A 20629-nucleotide genomic window follows, 5' to 3' on the forward strand; every position below is an offset into this window, starting at 1 on the left:
TTTACGGAAATGCTTGTGTCATCGCAGAACAATGACTTTGTGCATCCTGGAGGCAAATCAGGAAGATCTGAAGTGAATATGTTGTACAGGACTGGACCCAAGACTGAACCTTGAGGTACACCTGCTCTGACAGGAAATCTATCAGATTTTGAATTCTGATAGACAACCTGCAGAGTTCGATCAGTAAGATTATTTTTTTAAAATTTTGATTAGGAAAATTGGAAAATTAAAAGTTTGCAATTTCGCAATCAAACCTTTATGCCAAACACTGTCGAATGCTTTTTCTATGTCTAAAAGAGCAGCTCCAGTGGAATAACCTTCAGATTTGTTAGCTCGTATCATATTAGTAACTCTGAGCAATTGATGAGTTGTGGAATGCCCATGGCGAAATCCAAACTGTTCATTTGCAAAAATTGAATTTTCGTTGATGTGTGACATCATTCTGTTAAGAATAATTCTCTCAAACAGTTTACTTATTGAAGAAAGCAAACTGATTGGTCGATAACTTGAAACTTCAGCTGGGTTCGTATCCGGTTTTAAAATGGGAGTAATCTTTGCATTTTTCCATAATTTGGGAAAATATGCAATTTTGAAGCAGCAATTGAAAATTTTCACTAAAAATTCCATTGTGCTCTCAGGGAGATGTTTGATTAGTATATTAAAGATTCCATCGTCACCAGGTGCTTTCATATTTTTGAAATTTTTAATAATTGATTTAATCTCATTCAAGTTAGTTTCAATTATTTCTGCAGGTAAAAAATTCTGGGAAGAAATTAAATCAAATTGACGTGTGACTTCATTTTCAATTGGACTCACAAAATTCAAATTTGAGTTATGAACACTCTCAAACTGCTGAGCAAGTCTTTGAGCCTTTTGTTCATTGGATACAAGAAAACGTTCACCATCTTTTAAAACTGGAATAGGCTTTGAAGGTTTCTTAAGAATCTTCGACAGCTTCCAAAATGGTTTTGAATATGGTTTCAATTTTTCAACTTTAGTCTCAAAATTTTGATTTCTCAGAAGAGTAAATCTATGTTTAATCTCTTTCTGTAAATCTTTATAAATAGTTTTAAAAACAGGGTCACGAGAACGTTGATATTGACGTCTGCGGACATTTTTCAAACGAATTAGAAGTTGAAGATTTTCGTCAATTATTGATGAATCAGATTTCACTTGAGCCTTTGGAACAGAATAATTCCTGGCATCAACAATTGCACATTTTAATGCTTCCAAAGCGGAATCAATATTCACTTCGTTTTGCAAATCAAGCTCATTATTGAAATTTCTCTCAATATGAGTTTTGTATCTTTCCCAATTAGCCTTGTTATAATTAAAAACAGAGCTCATAGGGTTTAAAACTGATTCATGTGATAAAGAAAAAGTTATTGGAAGATGGTCAGAATCAAAGTCAGCATGTGTGATCAAATCACTACATACATGACTTTGATCTGTTAGCACCAAATCAATTGTTGAAGGGTTTCTTACAGAAGAAAAGCATGTAGGACTATTCGGAGACAAAATAGAATAGTATCCTGAAGAACAATCATTGAATAAAATTTTGCCGTTGGAATTACTTTGAGAATTATTCCATGAACGATGTTTAGCGTTAAAATCGCCGATTATGAGAAATTTCGAACGATTTCTGGTGAGTTTTTGTAAATCACCTTTAAAATAATTTTTGTGCTCGCGTGTGCATTGAAATGGTAAATATGCTGCGGCAATAAATAAAATCCCAAGTTCAGTTTGAACTTCAATTCCCAAAGTTTCAATAACTTTCGTCTCAAGATGGGGAAGAGCACGATGTTTGATTCGGCGATGAATAACAATTGCAACTCCACCGCCGGAACACTGAATCCTATCATATCTATGAACCACGTAATTGGGATCATATTTTAATTTAATGTTAGGTTTCAAAAATGTTTCAGTAATAATTGCAATATGCACATTATTTACTGTTAAAAAATTAAAAAGCTCATTCTCATTGGCCTTCAATGAGCGAGCATTCCAATTTAATATTTTAATTGTTTTATTTAAAATCATTGCTAAATTTTAAATTAGAAACAATTTTAATAGTAAAATTTGTGCCTATTTGAATGGCTTCAAACATTGATTTTGCCTGCAACATGGCGTTCATGAGATCGAACATTGCCTGTTGCAAAAAAGAAAGTTTACCTGCCGTAATAGGCCCCAGGCAGTTGACATTAGAAAAAATATTTTCGGCAGCAATATTAGCTGGAGTAATAGGTGTACAATTATTTTCTAGCGTGTTTTGCTTACCCATATTAACGGTTATTTTCGAACTACCAACACTAGGCGGTATAATGTTCGAACTACCTGTAACCTGTGCATAAGTTAAACGGGTATGCAAAGGAGTAGGTAAACTATGCGTCACTGGTACGCTTGGAGAATTTTGTTTTGAAGTTGGTTTTAATTGAGAAATTGAATTTTGTTTACCTTGCCTTGCCTTAACAATTGCTAAACGGACTGGGCATTGATAAAAATTTGACATATGGTTGCCGTTACAATTCGCACAGCGAAAATTTTTACTCTCTTTCACAGGACATGTGTCCTTTTTGTGAGAAGAGTCTCCACAATTAAGACATTTTTGGTCCATGTTACAGAATTTGGAACCATGGCCATAACGTTGGCAAGTACGGCATTGGGTGATATGCTTTTCACCTCCGCCATACTTCCTATAAATTTCCCACTTTACACGCACATTATACAATGCATGTGCTTTTTCAAAAAATTTTAAGTTGTTAACCTCATTGCGGTTAAAATGAATTAAATAATTAACAAGGGAAATTCCAGTTCTCTGACTGTTTTCGCCTCGTGATTTTTGTTTCATTAGAATTACTTGGGTAGGGGCTATGCCAAGTAATTCTGTTAAAGTAAGTTTGATCTCATCAACGGTTTGATCGTTGGTGAGACCTTTCAAGACAACCTTGAACGGCTTGGCGTTCTTGGTGTCATATGTAAAAAATTTGTACATCTTGTCAGTTAAATACTGAACAAGACGATCACGACCCTTTACTGAGTCGGCTAATAAGCGGCATTCACCTCTACGGCCAATTTGATAGGTAACTTTAACGTCAGAAACAAACGTTGAAAGTTCCTTTTTGAATATATTAAATTCAGAAGAAATAGTTACCACAATAGGTGGAACTTTCTCCTTTTTTAAAGATTTTATATTTTGTATAGTTTCGTTATTAATAACTTCCATTTCACCAGCTTCTTGCTCAGGCAAAATATCAAAAGGATTGTCACTACAGACACTCGATGTGTCAGAAAGAGATGCCTCTCTTTTCCTCCCCGCAGCGATGCGAGGTTTCTTTTTCCGTCCAGCCATTTCAGGTGATACGAAAAAAGTTAAAACAAATGTTAAATTTAAAAGTAGGTAGTCTTGAGAAAGACTGATGGGAAATAACTTTCAGGTAGTCTTTAAAAGACACACTGACAAAACACAAACTTTGAAGCTATAGGCAGTCAAAGACCAGTCCACAAGCAACCGAAAAAACGTCTGATCTGTCTGACAGTTCAAGACGCACTGATGCCCGTCGTCCTATTTGTCGCTTTTGTTGCTCATTGTGTGCTCCGCATAAATACTTAACGATTGGCGGCTATCAATACCTGGTGAATATTATTATAATTTAAAAATGAATAGGCTATCAAATCAACCCTAAACAAAAAAATGTTTATCATAACCTCATGGAAAACGAGAATTTTCATTTAAAACTAGAAGCTCTATGGTGTTACCTAGGGGTACATCCGAGGAGTTCGCAAATGTATGTTAGATTTTTGAATTTTGAGTCATTTGTCCACGGACAAGTGAAACTGAGAAAAAATCGTTCAATTGATTTTTCATCTCAAACAAGTTACGCAGTTATCTTGTTCACTAATAGATGACTGCCGAGTATATGTCGACTTTGAGTGAATACTATAATATACCATATATTGAGTAGAAAAATGAGGGGAAACTTTCATCCACTACGTTCTATAAACAAAACATGAATAAAATAAGCTGCCCAATAGCGTGATAAGACATAATTAGTCATAGTGTTTCGTAGAGTGGTGGAAGTTGTTTTGAATCAGCCAGCGAATTTGCTTGACACGCCTCTTTCACTGCAAAACAGGCATTACTTATCACGATTGATCGAGAGGTAAAAAAAGCAAACGTCTCTTCACCCTTGCGTTATTCACGTCCAACATGTGTTCCTACTCGTACAGTTTAGTCATAAAACAAAGTTACGTAAAAAAACAGCTGATTGTTTAACATAATTTATTTAAAAATAGCTTTTTAGACACACAACCACAATATTTATATGGTGTATCTCCATTCGCGACAACGGCGCAATATCAAATATTAGCTCTAGCCGAAACTAAATAGAAAACTGCGATTAATTTTTGATGAATTTGTTTCAACACTACTGTATAAATTACAATATCAAACCAAAAATAGCCTAGAATTCCATTCAAAATTGCATTTGAGCCATTAATATGTGAGAAAAATATGAATCATTAATTTATCGTAACCACAGCAACACCTATAGTCGACCGGCGTGAATTGCTTACACCAAAACCGCGGCAGAAACACGCGGCATTGTAACGCCGTTATTGTCGTTGAACAAAGTGGTGGCAAAGGAACGGCGTATCTTGTTTATACTTCAAACACCTATGTTTACTCACAGAATACGACGTGGTGTAGTGACTTTTGTCTAAGCTACCGTACCGAGCCTCTCCTTTGCGGCAGAGCCTGGCGTGAAACGCCATGTTAAGCAAACCTACTTCACCTAGGGCTGCACTCTAGTAGGTATATGTTGCACTTGGTCAAAGTGTATTTTGTCGCCTTGGTGATCTTGATTATGCATATGCGGTGTTTATACAGTATGTAGGTACCATTCTTTTTCAAAATCTGTTTTAGCATTCTCCAGACGGCTGCGGAGCATTTATCGGCAGCATGAACCTCGCGTTGTGTGTAAACATACAAAACAAACTTGATACAGAGATTATAAATTGGTTGAATGTACTAACAGATCATAAACAAATTATATCACAGGCCCAAATTCTCTGCGGTACCAACTTATCACAGCAAACAATCTTTATTTGTGTTGTATATGGGTTACACGGTTTCTAAACGTGTTGTTATTTCGAGATAAAGTGCAACCTCTCCCTGTAATGAATTTATGTTAGAGCATCAATAATATCCTCCACAATTGATATTGAGGAATAAAATTAAATAAACAAAACTAATAGCAGCAACTGTCTGGTCGAAGAAGGAACTTCCTTCTTTGATGGTAGAGCAACCGACCAAAACATGCCGGCACGGTTGGACAGTCGAATATGCATGCAGCCGTTTCGTCGAAACATTCGTGTCCGGAGATAGCCATCTGCCCTAATAAACTTTCGCTGGTGGGTTTCCTAGCTACCCCGGCCGGCTGCCAGCTTGGCGAAAGACTTCAAGGGGGCAGCAAGGGAGAAAATTCAGGTCACACCGCAGCGATACTTTTCTTGCCCACTTCTGTATCGTTTATGTTGTTTTTCTCCTGCGCGTTGGATAGCGCGTGATTTTCAGAACGATTTCCTTTCCTTTCACTTTATTGCACTCTTCCATTATTGTGTGTATAAATACATTTTGATGCTTTTTATTGCGATCTTTCTACCCTGGTTTACCGTAGCTGCTCAACAGACAAAGTTCACTGTATGTTGTATTATATGCTTGGACGATTGTCTACTCGCAGTACCATGACAAACCGTGTCATGGTGTAATCCTGAATTGAATTGAACTCTCCGAACTTGTGTGAATAACAAAACAAAGTTTAGACATAAACCGTGAATATTTTACTATGTTAAGAAAAAAGTGTGTTCAATTCCCAAAACATCTCCGAAATAAATTTACGGTCACTCACAGTACCAAGTCATTGAACAGTGAAAAGTTGCCATTTCCGGACATCTTAGTGCTAGTTTTACTATGTGCCGGTCCGTTCGCGACAGCAAACGAAAAAAAAATTGACCTGAGGAAATGCTGTTTTACTACCAGTTAAACCAGACTGGGAAAGAATGGCCTTTCAACGATTACCGAGCCAGTGTGCATTAAAATATGATTGCTGCATAGTAACGTCACCTGAGTCGTGTATCATCTCGCATCTATTGGCCATTGTTTTATACCACTAAACACGAATTGTAGTTATTACCTCTCATCAGCGTTAAATCGTTGAAGAGATAATGTTTAACCCCGCAATGCCGAAAGCACAAACAAGTATTTAGAAATGTCCGCAAACGGTACCTAGCCTTTAGTGTTTGCACTCTCCTACTTGTATACGACCTAACACTAATAGAATTATCGTTAATCTTTTTAGTTTCAGGAGTTTGCACGCGAAGCGAAACTGGATTATTAGCAACACTGCAAGCCGACTTTCTGTTTCAGGTAAGAATTCTTCATACGGAGTTGTAGACAGTAAAAAGAATTGTACCTAATTCGACCAGCTTAAACATTTGGCAAGCTTACCCAATTTCAAAATAACAAATGTATTTCTAACCGACAAACAAGATGATCCTCTGAAAATTATCATGATAAATTCAGATCCATGCACAAACATTTTAAAAAATAATGTCGAACAAACCCCCTTGATTAGAATGGCAAATTATCGCTTCGGTCCAGCCACATGGATCAGCAGTATTCGAACGTCGGCCCGGGGCTGCCGGTTAGGCGAATCCATGCATGGTAGCCACGAAATGCAGCTGGAACGTGCCTTCGTGGTGGTTCCACGCTATCGCGATAACAAACAACAAAGTAGCGAATTAAACCAAACGCGTTGGACCGTTTTTCTCTGCAGGGATCGATGAATGCTAAGCATTTGGCGTGTGCGAATCTCGTAGGAAAACAAATAAACAATTTTAAATTTGATTGCATTGTACGGGGGAGGTGAATATTGTGATTTTAATGTTATGTTGTTTTTTTTTATAAACTGCAACGTTGCAACGAATAGCTACGTTATTTATTGATGGAAAAAAGTTGAAGAAGTTGTTTATAAGATACGACTGCAAGGTTAACGTAGAATTACGACAGCCTGTCTTACGTCAATACATTTTTTGCAATAGCTTTGGAAATACACTCGATTAGAATTAATTTATTTAATGGTGTGAAGCGGTATATTTTTCTGTATACTTTTCGTATATTATTACATGAGTTTGAAGGTCAAAATTCTGCTGTGATGTCAAACTATAACCGTCTTCTTCAAGATCCTTGTTAATGAAGTGTTGTGAATTTTCTAAAACAGACTCAGCATTGTGAGCAGAACGTGCCGAACTTTTCTGTTTGAAATCGGATTTGTTTCGTATATACCGCTTGTTATGCACAGTATCAACAAATCGTAATAAACATAACACTGCTGTGCATTTGCAGCAGCATCAAACCTCAGTTGCAGGTTAATAATAACCATTCATTAAGCTTTTCCAAATACATTTAGTAGCCTTGAAAAAGGCCGATTGCTGCAATTGCAATTTTCATTCAATTATCGCTTAAATGCTTCATGGTCAGATAGCGTGCGATATCCGCTCTGACAAAACAAATTTTTCGAACGTTGTGGAATGGTATAACTGGAAAAAGAGGTGTGACCTAATTATTTCCAGTTATACCATTCTACAACGTTCGAAAAATTTTATTCCGTATGTCGTAATACAAACGTACGAAAAATACATCTAATTCATTTTGGCTCAGAGCGATCTTTTGATAAACCCCGCCTTTATTTTCAGTTTCTACAGATTTTCTCAGTTTTGTAACATGAATGTACAAAAATGATTTCTTGTGGACATTCTGTCGAGCCGGACCGATAGAGCTCTCATAAAGGGAACGAAATAACATGTATTGTGTCGTGTTACGTGGCTCGGGAAAAGGAAAATGTTCCCGTCCCCGTGTCGCATGGAAGCAGATTGTTGCGTGTTTGATATTGCCTATGGTATACATGAGTATGAAGGTGGAAATTCTGCTGTGATGTCAAACTATAACCGTTTTGTTTTAAGACGCAATAGCGTAAGTGCTGCATTTCTGTTACCTGCTACTATCCAGCACGAGTATTATTTACAATCAGCCCTTCTCAGGGCCACCAACACGTTTTTGAGGCAATGTTGAATTTTTCTTGGCTTGCGAATGCTGAAATTCGCGGTTTTCCGTCTGTTACACATGATAAAAATCTTTACTACTTCAATCACATAATTGTAGAGCACCAAAAGGTACTGTTATATTTTACAACAGTAACAATACTGGCAAGTTTGTTCAATTATCATCATTTCGGATAACCATTCGCCGATGATTCTAGTTCTCCCGTTTTCTCTAGTAGAATTGCCTGCCATTTCCGATGATTCTGCAGCTACCGAAAACTCCATAACAGCCGCCAGATAAATAGGTGCTTAAGTATCAACGCTCCCACCGCGATCAGCCAGGCTTTTCTTTCTTCGTTACGATTAGCAACCAACGTGCGTGTGGTATCGGTACAGTCATAGAATGAATTATACATAGAACACAAAGCGCGCATTACTAGTCAACTAGGTATATTCTGTCGACCTTGTTAGGGAAAGAAGCATTGTGCGACCAATCAGAGGTCGACTTTTGCGTTTCGACAAGGTTCGACAATTTTCAATAGTACAATCTGTCGAACAATCAGATTACAACTTTCTGCATTTGGACGGGTGCTTGGTTGATTTTCCAATCGATTACTGCAAAAATGACGAAAATCGGTTGGAAACTGACTGAGTTTAAAACGTTTGAAATTGGACAATTTTCGTGACGCTCTCGATGTTTTTGGTTTTTGAAATTAGATCCCTGTATTGAAATTGGTCCCCTGTTTATGTTGCCGTAAGACGTAATTCTACGTCAAAAAAAAAAAAAAACCATAGTTGTATATCAGGTTTGGTTTGAATAAAGTGAAAGATATAGGCAACCGGGTTAATTCAAGTTCAACCCTCATAAACAATCATTGTTTCCTTCATGATGGAAGAAATTATAGTTGCAGTCTTGATGTCTTGAAGAAAATCTAAAAAGCAAGACCTTGGGTAATATCGGAGAGTTGCTCTGAATGTTGAATTTACCTATTTATTCCAAAATCGGTAAAGTTAACCTAAGCCCCAAAACCAAAAAGTAACAATTCAAGGACCATTACACATATTACGTAAGCATTTTTTCCGGAATTCGCATTTCCTCTTAAACTGTTGCTGTTGTAATTCGTGGATAACCTGTAAGGCTAGCAATCATTTAAATTTAGGTTCACCATTGTCATATCGAAAACAACACACAACATACATTTATATTTTACCCTGAAGATGTTTTTTAAGATAAAAATAACGTTTCTTGAATGGTTTAGTGTATAGTGGAATCGCACTTCTAAAAAGGATAGGATTTTTTTTGAAAAGATTTGTACTACCCGGAAAACCTTGTCCATTTTTTTCTCCTAATCCATTTTGAATATTGAAGGCATGGGAATTTTAGATTGATTCCACATTCTTCGAAAGATTCCCCTTGGGATTTGAATATTTTCAAAATGGATATTTCCCATTGTTTAGGTAATCTTTTGTATTTTTTATATAAAAAAAATCAGATTTTAAAAAATTAGCTTTTTTAGATAATCAATTTTTAGTTTTTCTTTTAACTCTTTTTAAAAAAAAAAATTTTTTTTCAGACTGTATATTTTTTGGAAACAAAAAAATTATTATCTACAACTTTGCCGAAGACGTCACACCGATCACACAAATCGTTTTGGCTCTGAAAATATTTGTAATCATCAATATTTGTTAATAGCTTCTCAAAAATGAGCCGTGTTCCAAAAAATCAAACCAATAGCATAGAATGGTATGTTTTGCCCATAGAAACGTCTATGCAAAGTTTCAGCTAAATCAAAAATGACAGTTAAAAAAAAATTAAACTGTGACATTTTTTGTGGAGCTGTTCCAATGTCATGACTTGATTATACAATCTGTTGATTTCTTTCGTAACATTCATAATAAGTTTCTCTTTCATTGACATTAAGCGGCAGAAATATTGCGAAAACGATTGATGTTGTGTTTCTCATAAAATGACTTTGTCGTGCTTACGATTGCGGTAAAACTACTGAACCGATTTTCTTCATCTTTTTTTTAAACCTCTCCCGCTCACAAGGTTTATCGAAAAACTTTATAGCTTCACGAGAAAATTCAAGCTGAACACTTTGTAGACTAACTAAAATTACTGTCAACTGTAGTATTTTGAAGAAAATGCCCAGTGATGCTCTGAGGCAGCATATGAAAGTTTATGGAACAATCGTAAGCGCAACAAACTATTTTATGTCAAGATATGATGATTATAATTCTTGGTGCTCTAGAGTCACCATGAGCGAGAAAGGGTTAAATGTTCGTTATTTAATTCCCCGGTCGTTAAACGATCGTTTTTTGATACACAAAGTTTAATTTCTATTTTTAACAACGGCTTGTACCCGTTAACATTCAAGTTCATTACGCAGACAATGTGTGCAGCAGGGGAAGCAAAAAATAAGCGAACGTATCCCGACGGGACTTGAACCCACAATCTTCCTGTCTCCGGCATAGTGTTTTCAATTTTGGCCTGTTTTCAATGAAATTATAAGATACCCTGATGGGTGCTTGCCTCACGCTTGAAACAGTGTTTCAGCTCAACAAAGATTAGTTTAGTGAATGAATTTCAACTAATTTAATTTAACTTAAAAATAACTTGATGCACAGAATCAATAATCTAGGTAAAAAACACTCCGTACAAAAGGCTTTTTCCAACCTACGTAGGTTCCACGAGGCATCATATAATCTGTGAGCATCAAATTGATGGGTCTAAATGAAGATATTTTGCTACATCATTTTTCTGGTAAATTCTTCAATCTGTTTCGCTGTCCGTTTTGCGAAAACAATTCATTCGAGCGTATAACTTCATCTGCTCACTAACATAGGCTATGTAAATGTGAACATTAAGTTGTGTGTGTGATATTTAGAGTTGCTTTTTGATATAATACTCGAACCAGCCACTTCCACTTCTCACTTAAATATTTCCCAAAATATTGCTAAATAGCAGCGAAAATAATTTTGGCCAGGTTTCCACTCGAGTTACTCCTCTGTGCGCCGATCAGTTGAGTGATTTTCAAGTCTATAATTATCAAACAGGCAGACAGAACTTATTTTTATACGTTTAGATTAGACTCAGTTTCAATTTTCAGGAATACGAGCCTGTGAACTCGTAAGGAATATCTGTAGTTATGTTCAAGAACGCAGGAATGCATTTTAATAGTTATTAAAATAGTTGTATTCTGCTTCAAAGTAGAGATTTGAGATAATTGAAATGTAATCGAAAAAATCCAACTTTGTTTGCTCGTAAAATTTGAAAGCACAATTTACAATTATGGAAAACTTAAGTGTGATGTATTAGTTTTGCGATTATAAACATGGAATAAGCCGTTATTTTGCTGTTACTGAACTATTATCACAAATCACCCAACATTTTTACAAAGAGTAAAGTAATGATGTTTAGTGTGGTACTGGTTTTGTGATGGTTGATGCACTTTGAAGATTATCATAAAGGTTTTTTCAAAAAAAAAAAAAATCAGAAAGGTTCTCTACGGTAGCTGATTACTACCAACCAGGGCTGAAATATTTCAGCACTTTTGCATGAAAGTGAAAAATAGCCCCCATAAACTTCAGTGCTTTTTTCTACCATCACAAGGAAATATTTCGCTTTCATGCAATGTTCATTCTCTCTTCCTTCGTTTTTTCAGTATTCGTAAAAAAATGAAAGTCAAGTCAAGTCAAGATCAAGTCAGGGGCAGTGAAAGCGTGTTCGTTTGATATTCACTGTTTCAAATATTCTGAAAATTTTTCATTCTGAGTTTTATTGTGTGAACTGTTGTAAATGTTGCAAGCTTGGTTTGTGAACTATACAGTAGCATTACGCGACTAGTGGTGGATAATAAAAATGTTGCCACGAAAGAAATTTTTCATCGGTGTGTGACAGATCGTTTCAAGGATAAAATTCGAATGTTTTTGAAAGGGCGCTGGCAGCGAAAATTGAAAAAGATTAGCTGTAATTTTCACAGAATTCCAGTAGTGAAAATTATTTTCATCAGCCATGCCGCCAACAAAAACTTGAAAAAGACAATAAAACTTTTGTAATTTTTGTTCCTCTGGTGCGCCACCTATAGATTTTTTATGCTGAAACAATGGAGACTTATAAAAAACTAAAAAAAAAAAAACACCTACGGATATACGGTATTCACATGAAACACCGAATAATTCTTTGAGTTATGCTCTTCCTAAGTTTTATGGGTTAATTCCTCATCCATAGTATTCACTGAAATAGAGGATTTCACAGTAGACTGTTGGTAGCGTTATGCTGAATGCTAGAAAATATATGCTGGAAATTTGATTTTGGAAACCTTTTTCCATGTGATATCGTTTTTACAATAAGAAGTATTAGGACATATAAATATCATGATTGACTGCCTTCCGTAGGTGGAATTTTCAAATTTTCAACGTAGAACATGCAGAAAATAATAAGAAAACTTTAGAAAAAATAAAAAATCTTACAAATGTTGCACATGTAACACTGTCTGAAATAAAAAAGTAGGAGGGTGGTATTCAAGACACGACCGCATGACGTTGACTACCGTATTCTTATAAAAAAAAATCCATTGAAGCAAATAGTAGAGGGAATTGCAACGCTTCTTTTACAAAACTTCTGTAACAAAATTTCGAAGCACCAAAAGGTACCAGTTGCCGATCATTCTCGTTTACTGGTTAGTCCGTCCAGAATTCCAGCCATTTTAGTATTTTGCAGTAGCTATTTATTACTAACAGCCACCAGCATCACGGGTGAAACCGGCACGAGATGACCGGTACTATTTTGTTTTTCCTCCTTTCAGCTGCTAACACCGAGCGTCCGTATGTATCCGGTACGGTTTATTAATGAAACTGATGGGGTGAAATGTTCGAACAATACGTTTTATACCAAGGCTTCGTCAGATAATTAGAAAGAAGGCGGGGCTACATAGATGATGGAATGGTAGAGACAAATGTTTCTTGAAAGCTGCGCCGGCCGCTGTCGTAATATTAACACCAACACAAACATGCATTTTTGCAAGGTTTTTTCCGCTAGCAGCAGCATTTGGTAAAACAGAAAATTCAATTAGCCGCTTCTGTACCAAAATTTCGAGGCAACAAAAGGTGCCAGTTGCCGATTATAGTTTCCTGGCTAGTCCGTCCAGAATTCCAGCCATTTAAGTGTTTTGCAGTAGCCATTTACTACTAAAGCCACCAGCATAACGGGTGAAACCGGCACGAGATGACCGGTACTATTTTGTATTTCCTCCTTTCAGCTGCTAACCAACCAAAAAAATGCATATTTGCAAGGTTTTTATCCGCTAGTAGCAGCATAAACATCGGAAACAGAAAGTGACAACAACAATAACAACAAAGTCAGATCGATTGTATCCGTTAGTGTCGACTGTGCTTGGGAAGAGAGGTAGTGATTGGCTGCGCGGTATGATTTAGACAATCGATATTAATTACCAATTTTTCAATAGTGTATCTCAAACAAAAGTTTGTTTTTGTTACATAAATTTAACCGTAAAAGAATTTCTGATCGATTGATGCCAAAACCTCAAAAACCTGATTATAGATGACTGCAAAATAAGCGCTCAAAACCTGACCACTTTTCTCTGGTTTTCCCTGGTTGAATTACTAGTTTTTCAAATTCAGGGGCCTAACTTCGATATAGACGTTAGTCAACGTCAATAAAAAGAGGGATGGGCTACATAAATGATGGAATGGAAGAGACAAATGTTTCTTGAAAGCTGCGCCGGCCGCTGTCATAATATTAACACCAACACAAACATGCATTTTTGCAAGGTTTTTTCCGCTAGCAGCATCATTTGGTAAAACAGAAAATTCAATTAGCCGCTTCTGTAACAAAATTTAGAGGCACCAAAAGGTGCCAGTTGCCGATTACATTGTTGTTTTCTGGTTAATCTACTAAGAGCCACCAGCATAACGGGTGAAACCGGCACGAGATGACCGGTACTATTTTGTCTTTCCTCCTTTCAGCTGCTAACACCTAGCGCTGTCGTGAAATTAACATCATCATAAACATGCATTTTTGCAAGGTTTTTTTTTCCGCTAGCAACAGCAATTGTAAAACATAAAATTCAACTAACCGCTTCTATTATAAAACTGCGAGGCACCAAAAGGTGCCAGTTGCCGATTTCTTGTTTACTGGTTTCCGTCCAGAATTCCAGCCATTTTAGTACTTTGCAGTAGCCACCAGCATCACGGCTCAAACCGGCACGAGATGACCGGTACTGTTTTGTTTTTCCTCCTTTTAGCTGCTAACACCGAGCGTCCGTATGTATCCGGTACGGTTTAGTAATGAAACTGATGGGGTGAAATGTTCGAACGGTACGTTTTATACCAAGGCTTCGTCAGATAAATAAAAAGAGGGATGGGCTACATAAATGATGGAATGGAAGAGACAAATGTTTCTTGAAAGCTGCGCCGGCCGCTGTCATAATATTAACAACAACACAAACATGCATTTTTGCAAGGTTTTTTCCGCTAGCAGCATCATTTGGTAGAACAGAAAATTCAATTTGCCGCTTCTGTAACAAAATTTAGAGGCACCAAAAGGTGCCAGTTGCCGATTATAGTTTCCTGGTTAGTCCGTCCAGAATTCCAGCCATTTAAGTGTTTTGCAGTAGCCATTTACTACTAAAGCCACCAGCATTACGGGTGAAACCGGCACGAGATGACCGGTACTATTTTGTATTTCCTCCTTTCAGCTGCTATCACCTAGCGTCCGCATGTCACTGGTGCGGTTTTGGAATCAGAATGATGGGGCGCCGGCCGCTGTCGTAAAATTAACACCAACAAAAAGATGCATATTTGCAAGGTTTTTTCCGCTAGCAGCAGCATTTTGTAATAAAACAGAAAATTCAATTAGCCGCTTCTGTAACAAAATTTCGAGGCACCAAAAGGGGCCAGGTGCCGAATATATCCATGTTTTTGGTCAGTCCGTCCAGAATTCTTTCAAGATAGCGTCCGTATGTAGCCGGTACGGTTTAGTAATGAAACTGATGGGGTGAAATGTTCGAACGGTACGTTTTATACCAAGGCTTCGTCAGATAAATAAAAAGAGGGATGGGCTACATAAATGATGGAATGGAAGAGACAAATGTTTCTTGAAAGCTGCGCCGGCCGCTGTCATAATATTAACACCAACACAAACATGCATTTTTGCAAGGTTTTTTCCGCTAGCAGCATCATTTGGTAAAACAGAAAATTCAATTTGCCGCTTCTGTAACAAAATTTAGAGGCACCAAAAGGTGCCAGTTGCCGATTATAGTTTCCTGGTTAGTCCGTCCAGAATTCCAGCCATTTAAGTGTTTTGCAGTAGCCATTTACTACTAAAGCCACCAGCATTACGGGTGAAACCGGCACGAGATGACCGGTACTATTTTGTATTTCCTCCTTTCAGCTGCTATCACCTAGCGTCCGCATGTCACTGGTGCGGTTTTGGAATCAGAATGATGGGGCGCAGGCCGCTGTCGTAAAATTAACACTAACAAAAAGATGCATATTTGCATGGTTTTTTCCGCTAGCAGCAGCATTTTGTAATAAAACAGAAAATTCAATTAGCCGCTTCTGTAACAAAATTTCGAGGCACCAAAAGGGGCCAGGTGCCGAATATATCCATGTTTTTGGTCAGTCCGTCCAGAATTCTTTCAAGATAGCGTCCGTATGTAGCCGGTACGGTTTAGTAATGAAACTGATGGGGTGAAATGTTCGAACGGTACGTTTTATACCAAGGCTTCGTCAGATAAATAAAAAGAGGGATGGGCTACATAAATGATGGAATGGAAGAGACAAATGTTTCTTGAAAGCTGCGCCGGCCGCTGTCATAATATTAACACCAACACAAACATGCATTTTTGCAAGGTTTTTTTCCGCTAGCAGCAGCATTTGGTAAAACAGAAAATTCAATTTGCCGCTTCTGTAACAAAATTTAGAGGCACCAAAAGGTGCCAGTTGCCGATTACATTGTTGTTTTCTGGTTAATCTACTAAGAGCCACCAGCATAACGGGTGAAACCGGCACGAGATGACCGGTACTATTTTGTATTTCCTTCTTTCAGCTGCTATCACCTAGCGTTCGCATGTCACTGGTGCGGTTTTGGAATCAGAATGATGGGGCGCCGGCCGCTGTCGTAAAATTAACACCAACAAAAAGATGCATATTTGCAAGGTTTTTTCCGCTAGCAGCAGCATTTTGTAATAAAACAGAAAATTCAATTAGCCGCTTCTGTAACAAAATTTCGAGGCACCAAAAGGGGCCAGGTGCCGAATATATCCATGTTTTTGGTCAGTCCGTCCAGAATTCTTTCAAGATAGCGTCCGTATGTAGCCGGTACGGTTTAGTAATGAAACTGATGGGGTGAAATGTTCGAACGGTACGTTTTATACCAAGGCTTCGTCAGATAAATAAAAAGAGGGATGGGCTACATAAATGATGGAATGGAAGAGACAAATGTTTCTTGAAAGCTGCGCCGGCCGCTGTCATAATATTAACACCAACACAAACATGCATTTTTGCAAGGTTTTTTCCGCTAGCAGCATCATTTGGTAAAACAGAAAATTCAATTTGCCGCTTCTGTAACAAAATTTAGAGGCACCAAAAGGTGCCAGTTGCCGATTATAGTTTCCTGGTTAGTCCGTCCAGAATTCCAGCCATTTAAGTGTTTTGCAGTAGCCATTTACTACTAAAGCCACCAGCATTACGGGTGAAACCGGCACGAGATGACCGATACTATTTTGTATTTCCTCCTTTCAGCTGCTATCACCAAGCGTCCGCATGTCACTGGTGCGGTTTTGGAATCAGAATGATGGGGCGCCGGCCGCTGTCGTAAAATTAACACCAACAAAAAGATGCATATTTGCAAGGTTTTTTCCGCTAGCAGCAGCATTTTGTAATAAAACAGAAAATTCAATTAGCCGCTTCTGTAACAAAATTTCGAGGCACCAAAAGGGGCCAGGTGCCGAATATATCCATGTTTTTGGTCAGTCCGTCCAGAATTCTTTCAAGATAGCGTCCGTATGTAGCCGGTACGGTTTAGTAATGAAACTGATGGGGTGAAATGTTCGAACGGTACGTTTTATACCAAGGCTTCGTCAGATAAATAAAAAGAGGGATGGGCTACATAAATGATGGAATGGAAGAGACAAATGTTTCTTGAAAGCTGCGCCGGCCGCTGTCATAATATTAACACCAACACAAACATGCATTTTTGCAAGGTTTTTTTCCGCTAGCAGCAGCATTTGGTAAAACAGAAAATTCAATTTGCCGCTTCTGTAACAAAATTTAGAGGCACCAAAAGGTGCCAGTTGCCGATTACATTGTTGTTTTCTGGTTAATCTACTAAGAGCCACCAGCATAACGGGTGAAACCGGCACGAGATGACCGGTACTATTTTGTATTTCCTCCTTTCAGCTGCTATCACCTAGCGTCCGCATGTCACTGGTGCGGTTTTGGAATCAGAATGATGGGGCGCCGGCCGCTGTCGTAAAATTAACACCAACAAAAAGATGCATATTTGCAAGGTTTTTTCCGCTAGCAGCAGCATTTTGTAATAAAACAGAAAATTCAATTAGCCGCTTCTGTAACAAAATTTCGAGGCACCAAAAGGGGCCAGCTGCCGAATATATCCATGTTTTTGGTCAGTCCGTCCAGAATTCTTTCAAGATAGCGTCCGTATGTAGCCGGTACGGTTTAGTAATGAAACTGATGGGGTGAAATGTTCGAACGGTACGTTTTATACCAAGGCTTCGTCAGATAAATTAAAAGAGGGATGGGCTACATAAATGATGGAATGGAAGAGACAAATGTTTCTTGAAAGCTGCGCCGGCCGCTGTCATAATATTAACACCAACACAAACATGCATTTTTGCAAGGTTTTTTTCCGCTAGCAGCAGCATTTGGTAAAACAGAAAATTCAATTTGCCGCTTCTGTAACAAAATTTAGAGGCACCAAAAGGTGCCAGTTGCCGATTACATTGTTGTTTTCTGGTTAATCTACTAAGAGCCACCAGCATAACGGGTGAAACCGGCACGAGATGACCGGTACTATTTTGTATTTCCTTCTTTCAGCTGCTATCACCTAGCGTTCGCATGTCACTGGTGCGGTTTTGGAATCAGAATGATGGGGCGCCGGCCGCTGTCGTAAAATTAACACCAACAAAAAGATGCATATTTGCAAGGTTTTTTCCGCTAGCAGCAGCATTTTGTAATAAAACAGAAAATTCAATTAGCCGCTTCTGTAACAAAATTTCGAGGCACCAAAAGGGGCCAGGTGCCGAATATATCCATGTTTTTGGTCAGTCCGTCCAGAATTCTTTCAAGATAGCGTCCGTATGTAGCCGGTACGGTTTAGTAATGAAACTGATGGGGTGAAATGTTCGAACGGTACGTTTTATACCAAGGCTTCGTCAGATAAATAAAAAGAGGGATGGGCTACATAAATGATGGAATGGAAGAGACAAATGTTTCTTGAAAGCTGCGCCGGCCGCTGTCATAATATTAACACCAACACAAACATGCATTTTTGCAAGGTTTTTTCCGCTAGCAGCATCATTTGGTAAAACAGAAAATTCAATTTGCCGCTTCTGTAACAAAATTTAGAGGCACCAAAAGGTGCCAGTTGCCGATTATAGTTTCCTGGTTAGTCCGTCCAGAATTCCAGCCATTTAAGTGTTTTGCAGTAGCCATTTACTACTAAAGCCACCAGCATTACGGGTGAAACCGGCACGAGATGACCGATACTATTTTGTATTTCCTCCTTTCAGCTGCTATCACCAAGCGTCCGCATGTCACTGGTGCGGTTTTGGAATCAGAATGATGGGGCGCCGGCCGCTGTCGTAAAATTAACACCAACAAAAAGATGCATATTTGCAAGGTTTTTTCCGTTAGCAGCAGCATTTTGTAATAAAACAGAAAATTCAATTAGCCGCTTCTGTAACAAAATTTCGAGGCACCAAAAGGGGCCAGGTGCCGAATATATCCATGTTTTTGGTCAGTCCGTCCAGAATTCTTTCAAGATAGCGTCCGTATGTAGCCGGTACGGTTTAGTAATGAAACTGATGGGGTGAAATGTTCGAACGGTACGTTTTATACCAAGGCTTCGTCAGATAAATAAAAAGAGGGATGGGCTACATAAATGATGGAATGGAAGAGACAAATGTTTCTTGAAAGCTGCGCCGGCCGCTGTCATAATATTAACACCAACACAAACATGCATTTTTGCAAGGTTTTTTTCCGCTAGCAGCAGCATTTGGTAAAACAGAAAATTCAATTTGCCGCTTCTGTAACAAAATTTAGAGGCACCAAAAGGTGCCAGTTGCCGATTACATTGTTGTTTTCTGGTTAATCTACTAAGAGCCACCAGCATAACGGGTGAAACCGGCACGAGATGACCGGTACTATTTTGTATTTCCTCCTTTCAGCTGCTATCACCTAGCGTCCGCATGTCACTGGTGCGGTTTTGGAATCAGAATGATGGGGCGCCGGCCGCTGTCGTAAAATTAACACCAACAAAAAGATGCATATTTGCAAGGTTTTTTCCGCTAGCAGCAGCATTTTGTAATAAAACAGAAAATTCAATTAGCCGCTTCTGTAACAAAATTTCGAGGCACCAAAAGGGGCCAGGTGCCGAATATATCCATGTTTTTGGTCAGTCCGTCCAGAATTCTTTCAAGATAGCGTCCGTATGTAGCCGGTACGGTTTAGTAATGAAACTGATAGGGTGAAATGTTCGAACGGTACGTTTTATACCAAGGCTTCGTCAGATAAATTAAAAGAGGGATGGGCTACATAAATGATGGAATGGAAGAGACAAATGTTTCTTGAAAGCTGCGCCGGCCGCTGTCATAATATTAACACCAACACAAACATGCATTTTTGCAAGGTTTTTTCCGCTAGCAGCATCATTTGGTAAAACAGAAAATTCAATTTGCCGCTTCTGTAACAAAATTTAGAGGCACCAAAAGGTGCCAGTTGCCGATTATAGTTTCCTGGTTAGTCCGTCCAGAATTCCAGCCATTTAAGTGTTTTGCAGTAGCCATTTACTACTAAAGCCACCAGCATTACGGGTGAAACCGGCACGAGATGACCGGTACTATTTTGTATTTCCTCCTTTCAGCTGCTATCACCTAGCGTCCGCATGTCACTGGTGCGGTTTTGGAATCAGAATGATGGGGCGCCGGCCGCTGTCGTAAATTAACACCAACAAAAAGATGCATATTTGCAAGGTTTTTTCCGCTAGCAGCAGCATTTTGTAATAAAACAGAAAATTCAATTAGCCGCTTCTGTAACAAAATTTCGAGGCACCAAAAGGGGCCAGGTGCCGAATATATCCATGTTTTTGGTCAGTCCGTCCAGAATTCTTTCAAGATAGCGTCCGTATGTAGCCGGTACGGTTTAGTAATGAAACTGATGGGGTGAAATGTTCGAACGGTACGTTTTATACCAAGGCTTCGTCAGATAAATAAAAAGAGGGATGGGCTACATAAATGATGGAATGGAAGAGACAAATGTTTCTTGAAAG

At 38.3% G+C, this 20629-nt stretch overlaps 1 protein-coding gene across 1 annotated transcript in view; it reads left to right on the top strand.

The window, feature by feature from the left end:
• LOC129730463 (CDC42 small effector protein homolog) overlaps positions 1–20629 on the top strand; it is a 118546-nt gene that overhangs the window by 47211 nt on the left and 50706 nt on the right. The window contains exon 2 of the mRNA XM_055689804.1: positions 6357–6424. The gene's annotated coding sequence lies outside the window, so the exon portion shown is untranslated. The remainder of the gene's footprint in view (positions 1–6356; positions 6425–20629) is intronic.

The sequence above is a fragment of the Wyeomyia smithii genome, chromosome 3 (assembly GCF_029784165.1).
Source record: "Wyeomyia smithii strain HCP4-BCI-WySm-NY-G18 chromosome 3, ASM2978416v1, whole genome shotgun sequence".
Taxonomy (NCBI): domain Eukaryota; kingdom Metazoa; phylum Arthropoda; class Insecta; order Diptera; family Culicidae; genus Wyeomyia; species Wyeomyia smithii.